We start from the raw sequence: 9,719 nt of genomic DNA on the forward strand, positions 1-9,719 counted from the left end.
AAATGCCACTAGGAAAATAATGAAAATGACTTAGATGTTTCATTTTTCCTAAGCTGAATCTCGCTTCAGGAATTACTTGAACTTCTACAAACCATGTTGCATCTGAACTCCATCGGGTCCCTGCGTATTGTTGGTGATGACCTTGACCCTAGTGATTGAATCATCTAAGTCAATGCAACACTTCTTGTGTTTCCTTAAAATACTATCCAAAAAATCCAAGATGAATTGGAGATCAATCAATTTATTAATTGAGGGCAAAGAGAAATCCTCCCTATCAACTTTGGCAGTCACAAGCAAGCTAAATTCTTTGATGATTTCATCTACATCAAACACCTTTTTCATTCTCATCAAGGAAGGCATATGGGATCTCGAAGAATTTTGTTGCAGTCTCTTTCTTCTTATCCACACATTCTTTTAGGGCCTTCCTCATATCCTTGACCAAGCACTCAAGAATATTCATCCAGTATTCCAAGGCCTCTCGTTTCTCAATTTACATGTGTCATGAAGGAATGACACCATTTTGGATGAGATCATCTGAATCGTAATCTTCAAATATCGGCCAATCTTCAAAATCATTTTCTTGTGTTTCAAGCTCTTGCGAGGAGACTTCTATGGTGTTAAATATCTCTTCCTTTGTTGCATCAAGGTTACTGATGATGGTGCAAGATAAACTTAAGAGTCGTGTGCCTTGACTCAAGGCCCGATCCATCCATTCTCCTACAACTCTTCTTCATGATACTGATTTCTCGGCCCTTTTAACAACCTATTCATCCAAGGATGAAGCTACTAGTTCAACAACTTCTAAAGGCTTGGTCACTTTAATAAGAATTGAGGTGAGTTTCTCAATTGATGCTTTGAGTTGATCTTTCTTTACCTTATCTTCATTGTACCTTGCAACAAGAGATTCTAAAGCTTATATGGCATCACTTGAAGCAAAATCATGAGTTTTTTTTCCCAACTCAATCCTTTGACTGACATAATCTAAATCCTGGACTTGGTCAATAGCTGCATATGGAGGAGGAACAACAACCTCAGCATACTTGTTCTTATTCTTGTCAACCATAACTCTTGACAAAGTTTTAGCCTTCTTAACAATCTTGGGTTTGACAGGAACAAGTTGATTGAAATTAAAATCTTTAGGAGGGACAACTTGCTTCTTTCTTTTTGAAAAATTAGACATCAACCAAGGTGGCAAAGTTGAAACATCATTCTCAACTGCTACCACATCCTAAGAGGGATTGATAGAATCCTAAACGGTGGTGGTTACTATAAGTGATGTCATTTAATAACATGGGAAGGATTTTTAAGGGATGACCTGTTAGATCTAGGATCTGACTAATTCATGAATTTATAAAAATTATCAATCATAGTTGCAGACACTTCAGACAAAGTAGGAAAAGATGAGAAGAAATTCTCAATATTGTCATGAGGAGTGTTAGGGTAGACTCACTAGCACTAGTGGAAGATACATGGATAACATTTGAAGGAGAAACACAAGTAACCACCAGAGGATCAAGCTCAGAAGTAGAAACATGAACCTTTAACATAGATGAAGAAGGAAATACCTAGGATAAAGATTCATCTGTCTCTAACAACTCTTCTTCATTAAGTTCGCCTTGTTTGTTATCATCTTCTTGCTCTTTTTCCAATTGATCGATATCAATCAGTTCTTCATCAGGATGCTCACCCTCCTCTTGTTCATTTTGTGCTTCAGACTTTTATGTCTCATGAACATTAGAGCTCAAAGGCTCTCCTTGATCTTTTCCTTTCCTATTTCCAACTGTGAACTTCAATTTGGGAGCTTTGGCCAGGGTAGTGGGATTCTATCTATTCTTGGTTATAATTTATGATCTTTTTCCCATTGGGCCAACAATGTCATCATCAGTAACATCAGCTCTCCAAGATGAACATGCAACAACTGATGTTTAGAGATAATGGTAGAATTTAAATTTCAAATTCCCTGCAAGGTGGGAACTCGGGTTCCAATGGTGGGAGCGGCAAGAACGATGGAGCTAGTCCTATGGGGGAGAAGGACAAGCCTCTAGATATTCTGAAGGCGGATGATATTCTATAGGTTGTTGGTACTCTTCCAGAGAAGAAAGTGGTTTCTAGAATCACGGGGGGTGGAGGGGGGGTCAAGCGGGGGATCCAGCCCACGTGAAGAGGCCTTGGAGATTGGAATCGAATCTAGAAAATGGTCATCCCTTTTTGGAACAAGACCATCTGGAAAATCCTCTTTACCTCCTGTCAAGAATATATCTGACCCTACTGGTGGCAAGTTCGCTATCTCTATCCCTGATTCAGTTCTGGATCATAATATTAGCAGTATGTCGAACTCCCTGGTAGGCAAGTTTATGGGTCCGCGCCCAAACATCGAAGTTGTAAGGGCTTATGTTAAAAGGAAATGGGATTTGAAAGGTAATGTTGAAATTTTGGCCTTGCCCAAAATCCTCTTTACTTTTTCTTTCTCATGTGAAGAAGATAAAACAAGGATTCTCTATGGTAGTCCTTGGATGGTTGGAAAGACAGCTTTGGTCCTTCAGAAATGGCATCTGAATCTAAACATGAATGATTCACTTCTAGCACAGATCCCAGTTTGGGTAAAGTTACCAGGTCTACCTCTTGAGTATTGGGCAGAAAGTATTTTCTTAGAAATAGCAAGCTCCTTTGGTGATCTCCTCTCAATAGACCCAGTCACAGCCTTAAAAAGGAGGCTTACTTATGCCAGATTTTGTGTAGGGATAGCTCATGATGCAGATATGCCGAAATAGATAGACATTGTGTCAAAGTTGGGAACATGGAAACAATAGATAGAATATGAATCTATCCCCTTTGCTTGTTTTTATTGCAAGAAAGCAGGTCACTAGGATAAATCATGTCCTCTCAAGCCTAAAGGGGAGCTCAAACAAGCCAAACCTTTGGCTGAAAGTAAAAAGGCTCCAGAAAAAAAGGTATGGCAAGTCAAAAACTCAGAAAATAAGGAAGTTGACTTTGTTGATAATAACTACTTTGGACCCTTGGGGGAAAATAAGGAAATGGTATCCTTAACCCCTGTCTCTAATCTCCCCACTCAGGAAGTCCTGAGGAAGGAGTTAACGAAAGTAAACAACCCCCTGGAAGGGCAGATCTAAATAGAGGAATTTAAAGAATAGCCTGAATCCTCAAAAGAAATAGCTGAGATGGTAATTGTTGATACTTTGGCCAATAAGGAAGTGCCCAACAGAGAGGAGCAACCTGAGGAAGGGGAGATCACTGGCTCTCAAGAAGAAAAGACTGACTCTTCCTCGCTTTTGATCAGCTCTGAAATGCAAGAAGCCCAGAAATGTGCTATATTGGGTATGAACCTTTCGGATTCAGACCAAATTTCTAAAACAGAAAATAGTACTTCACAGGATTCCAAATTTCCTAATTGGGGTAATGAAGAAGAAATTTCTAGAATTCTCAATAACCCTGAAGCGGTTCTTGAGAAAGAAGCTGACTGGAAAATACCAAAATACAGGAATAAGAAAGGATCCACTCCCTCAGCTTCCCAATTAAGGAAGTCTAGGAGAATTGCTCAAGTTGATGTTGGGTATGTTTCCTCTTCTCCAGGATGACCTTCAAACCACAAATTCAGAGACAAGGAGGTCAACAAGAACATAGCAGATGGGACTCAGAAGACTCTGAAGGAGTTAGGAATTGGTAAGTAACTATGAAGATCATCTCTTGGAATATTAGGGGACTAAATAATCCCCACAAGCATGATATTATTAGGAATATGATAATGGATAGAAAACCTGATATTTTTCTTATTCAAGAAACTAAGATGAGTAGATAAAAGGTTGAATCTCTGAAGTTCTTTAAATTTGGGAGCATCAGTGGTGGTAGCTCGGAAGGTGCCTCTGGAGGCATTGCAAACATTTGGAATCTCAATAGTGTTAAAGGTCATATTCTTATTCAAGAAAACAATTTCTCTTGCATAAAATTTGAGCATTTAAAAGATGGAACATCTTGGGTCCTCACTAACATTTATGCTCCTAATACCTTGAAAGCTAGAAGCAATTTTTGGAAAAAACTAATGGAAATAAGGGACAGCTTCAAGAATCTAAGCTGGCTGGTCATGGGAGACTTCAACACTCCCTTGAGAGAGGAGGAAAAATTTGGTGGAAGCCCCTCTCAGCTGGAAAGTAGACTGACCCTCGTGGATTTTATAAACTCTCAAACTCTCAATGATGTGAAGATACAGGGATGCAATTACACTTGGACTAATAGGAGGTCTGGAAATGACCTTATTCAAGTTTGCCTTGATAGGGCTCTTATTTCTGATGACTGGTACATACATTATTACTGTTCCCTGTCTGCCCACATTCGGGTTGGGTCTGACCATTATCCCATAACTTTTTATGCTGACCCAATAAATAGAAGAAGGCACTTTTCTTTTAGATTTAAAAAATTGTGGACTCTTCATCTTGATCTCATTCTTAAAATTCAGGAATGGTGGAACATTAAAGTTGAGGGCACTAGTATGTATAGAGTTGTGAAGAAACTCAAAAGTATCAAAGACAATATAAGGTTGTGGAACAAAACCAGCTTTAGGAATATTTTTGAGGCCAAAGGAAAAATTTAGGAAGACCTCAATAAAATACAGATTCAAATTCAAAAGAATGGATTCTCTATTGTGTCAATTGCTGAAGACAATGACATCCTCAAAAAATACCATGAAATCATTTCTAAAGAAGAAACTTTTTTGGAAGCAGAGATCAAGATGTATTTGGCTGAAGGAAGGAGATAAGAACACAAGATGCTTTCATATGTCGACTATTAAATATAAAATGGAAAACAGGATCACAAAACTAGTTGTGGACAATGGGGAGCTGGTTAAGGAGGATGAGATAAGAAATTAGGCCAAAAGATTTTTTTCTAATCTCCTTTGTAGGGATCATAGACTGGATGTTGATGCTAAAAGCTCTTTCCTTAATAATATTCCTTTCCTCATTGATGAGCAGATGGATGCCTCCCTTTCTTCTATACCTTCTAACCAGGAGATCATAAATGTTGTCTTTTCTTTTGATGGTAACAAAGCCCCCGGACCTAATGGCTTCCCCATGTTCTTCTTCCAAGAATTTTGGGATATTGTTGGGAAAGATGCATCCAATGGAGTCAAAGAATTTTTTGGGGCTAGAAGACTTTTGAAAGAGATCAGTGGTACCTTCATTGCATTAATCCCCAAAATTCAAGGTGCTAACTCCATGGATAAGTTCAGGCCAATTAGCTTATGCAATTATTTTTATAAGATTATTTCTAAGGTCCTTACTTCCAGACTCCTGACTGTCCTTCCTTCTCTAATTAATCATCGGCAAAATAGTTTTATGCCAGGAAGACAAATCCTTGATTCCATCATAATTATTCGTGATAATATTCATTCGCTTGTTACGGCTAAGAAACAGGGTTTCATCCTCAAGCTTGATCTCTCTAAGGCCTATGACAGGGTTGATTGGTATTTCCTCGGGAAGGTTCTTTTGGCTTATGGCTTCTCTACCAAATGTGTGGATCTCTTCAAACAACTTATTACCACTGCTTCCTTTGTTGTTCTTGTCAATGGATCTCCCTCCACCTTCTTTCAAGATTTTAGAGGACTGAGGCAAGGGGATCCCATTTCTCGTATCCTCTTCATAATTATGGTTGAATGTTTTGGTAGATCTATGGAGAGTATGGTGATGAGAGGAATTTTCAAGGGACTCCAACCTTCTTCAGTTGATCATACATGTTCCCACCAACAAATTGTGGATGATACTATATTGTCATGGGGGACTCAAGCATCTCAAAAGCCAGAACTCTTCAGGACACCCTATGTAAGTTTGCTTCTACTTCAACCAACTTATCAATTGGGTTAAAAGCGAAGTGTTTTTCATCAACACTCCTGAGAGAAGATAGCATAGAATCAGCAGAATTCTAGAATGTCGGATTGCTGATCTTCCTACCACTTATCTTGGTCTCCCTCTGGGAATTGCACCACCTGATTTCTTTTGGAGTTCTCTGGTGGACAAATTTAAAAAAAATCTTGCTGGATGGAAAGCTACCCTTTTAAGTTAGGTTGGAAAGCTCCAACTTCTAAAAGCTTCTCTTCAAAGCATTCCTATTTATGCCCTTAGCCTCTTCAGAATTCCTATTAAGTATGCTGATGCAATTGAGAAAATTCAAAACAAATTTCTTTGGTCAGGTGTTGAGGAAAAGAAAAGAATGTCTCTTGTGGATTGGGATAAGGTGTGCAGACCGAAAAATAATGGAGGCCTAGGACATAGAAGAATTCGAACCCTTAATGAATCTCTCTTGTCTAAACGGGTTTGGGGACTATTCCACTCTAACAGTGAATGGTGTAAAATCTTGAGAAGTAAGTAATTTCTTTTGTCTTCTTCTCTTCCCTCTTTTATCAATTCTGATTTCAGTATGAATGGGTCCCATAACTGGAATCGTGCCTCTAAGTGTAAAGACAACATTGCCAAAGGGGTTAAATGGAATGTTGGCAATGGTAGGAAAGTTAGATTCTGGGAAGATCCCTGGCTTTTCGATAAACCTCTGGTTGATATCCCTGAATGGGCCCCTTTTTCTCCCTACTGTATTAAAATCTTTGGCCCTTTGGTTGAGGGATATTGGATAGGTGATAAATGGAAGAACATTGAAAGTATTCACCCGGACCTTATTAATCTTAAGAACCATCTTTCTTTTGTTTGGCTGAATAAAGAGGAAGACTCCCTTATTTGGAAATATGAACCTAAAGGCAACATCACTGTCTCTTCAATGTATGGTGTTATTTCCCCTACCCCCTTAGAGAATCATTTTTGGTCTAAAGCTTGGATAAAGGGTCTAATCCCTAAAATTATTTTTTTCTATTGGACTATCCTTCAAAATAAAATCTTGACCTTAGATAATCTTGAGGGTAGAGGTTTTTCTGTCCCTAATAGATGTGCTCTCTGTCTTGAGGAGGAAGAGTCTGTGGACCATTTGGCTATCCACTGTTCCTTTACTACTTCAATTTAGTAAAGACTTCTTAAGAATTTTTGCATTGTTTGGGTTTTTCCTAACACTATCAGTGATTTGTTCCATTCTTGGAATTATCACTGGGCTAGCCCCTTTTTGAGATCTGTGTGGCACCTATCTCTCCCTCACATTTTGTGGGGTATATGGAAAGAAAGGAACAACTATATTTTCAGGGACACTTCTCTCACCCAGGATGTTGTTTTCTAGAAAATTCAATGGGCTATCTTGGAGAACATTGGAATCATTGGGAATCCTTGCATTTCTGCCAACCCTATGGAAACTCACATTTTATGTTCCTAGAATCTGAAGAATGTTGGTAGTTCTGATCCCATTCTAAACAAAAGACTAGAATCTAGATGGCATACTCCCCCACATGGTTGGCTCAAAGTCAACTTCGACGGTGCTGCAAAAGGCAATCCTGGCCCTGCGGGATGTGGTGCAATCCTCAGAGATGAAAACAGTAACTGTAAGGAAATGATTGTTGTTCCTATAGGGAGCCAAACTAACCACAAGGCAGAAGCAATGACTGCACTCCAAGGTATTCTCTTGGCCAAAAGATGGAACTATCCTTATCTATGGATTGAAGGGGATTCTAATAAAATCATCAAATTCCTAAAGGGAACCTCTAAGCCTTCATGGACTATCAATAACATAGTAAAGGTAGCTAGAGATCTCATCAACACTTTTGAGAAAGGCTTCATATCTCATATCTATCGTGAAGCTAATGGTTCTGCTGACTGGGCAGCCAACATGGCGGTCATTCAAGATAAAATGATCACATGGAAGGGTGAAGAGCACCTCCTCAATGATGTCTGATCAATCATTTTTAAGGATCGCTACAATAGTACCCCAAAGATCATAAATGGAAAAATTAATGATGAAACAGATTAGTAGGAGTGCTATGAGTAATTATAATAATGGCAGTACCATTTATTGCAAGACTTATGCTATCTCTTCCCACACTTTCTGGGTATATTTGGTAGTTCCGAGAAATTTCTTGCCTAAAGCTCTCGGCAACACTTGACCTTTTGCTCTGAAAAGTGAAAAAATGGGGAGAAATTGACACCGCTATGAACCCAGCAACTGCAAGGAGTGGAAGCAAAGGGAGGTTGTCTGGAACATTTTGCAAAAGAGCGGGTTTTCAAAGTTTATGGAGAGGCTCCATGGGCGTGACGCCACAATTACTAATTTCTTCTATAAAAACTAGAGAAAGGGCACTCTGAAGATGGGAGATCAATCAATATCCATAGATGAAGACCTCATTGCTCAGGTCACGGGTCTCCACAGGGAAGGAAGAAATTACTACAGAGACAAAAAATTGAGCAAGGAGGCCATCAAAAGATATCCTAAAATGGCAAAGGAGACAAAGCACTTGGTTAAGCTAAGCAAAACTTACTATCCACCTAGGGAATTTGTTAAACCATGGAGGGAGGTCTTATTTGCTATAATGTGCTATGTAACTTTGGATGGTAGATTCACAAAAGTGTATGGCTACCATTTTATTTTTTTGAACCATTTTATGATGAAAAAGTTAATATTCCATATTTTCTACTATGCTCTATGAATGCTACCATTAAGGCCCATAAAGAGAACCCTAAGGGTGATATAGCCATGCATCAAGGTCTCATGGTATTAATTTATGACCACCTAAAAGATAACCAAATTGCCTGTCCTCAGCCTTTTATCTCTAAGTCTGAGGAGGAAGGGTCAGATTCTATTTTTTCTATGGGTGAGGAGTCAGTAGTGATTCAATGAGTGAGTTTGAAGAGAGTTTGGATGACTCTGAAGCTAAAACTGGTAAGAAAAGAAAACATGTGAGAACCAAGCCTTCCTCCTCGAAGGGTAAGAAAAAATCTAAAGATAATGTTCTCCAAATTAGCTCCTCCTCAGAGGAAGAGGTCTCTGAGGATTCTGAGGAGGAACCCCAGTCTCCTCGGAATAAGAAAACCAAAATTTCAACTCAGACAAGGAACAAACAGAAGAAACAAGAAGTCAATGTTATGGAGCTGAAGGAACAAGTGCAGAAAAAGAATCTGTATTTTGACCAGAATTTGGAGGAAGAGACCACTGGGGAAGGTTTTGAATAGAGAATCGATGGAAAAGTTGGTAAAATCATTGTTGGAGACATCTCCAACAAGGAAAAGGACAAATCTAGTGAGAAATCACCCTCCTCAAATCCTCCTCCTAAGGGTTTGAAAGGCTTTGTGGACACCATTGATTGGATAATTACCAGTTACAAGAAAGTTGTGGAGGATAATAAGAAGCTCAACCATAGAGTCCAAACCCTGGAGACTATCAGCTTTGGCGAAGGCAAATCTATGGCAGAACAGGTTGAGGATTTGACTAAAATTGTTGCCAGAGCCAAAGAGATCAGAGATTCCTTTAACCCCAGGTTCAAGCAAATTGAGAAAGACCTAACTAAGAGGAAAAATAATGATATTGGTATGGATCAAAGAATGGAGGAAACTGATAAAAAAGTCAATAAAATTGAAGAAAGCCTTAAAAGAATTGCAGAACAAAGCTTAAATATTATGAAGCTTAAATATTCTGAAGGCCTCTGCCAGAAATACAAAAATACTCATCAGCAAATGGAGGAGAAGGACTCTCTGGAGATTGAACCTGACATTGAAGGTATGGGAGAAGTGCAAGGACCTAGAATAAGGACCAGAGGTAAAAAGAAGGAGAAAATGCCAAATAAGGAC

This window comes from Cryptomeria japonica, chromosome 7, assembly GCF_030272615.1.
Source record: "Cryptomeria japonica chromosome 7, Sugi_1.0, whole genome shotgun sequence".
NCBI classification, from domain to species: Eukaryota; Viridiplantae; Streptophyta; class Pinopsida; order Cupressales; family Cupressaceae; genus Cryptomeria; species Cryptomeria japonica.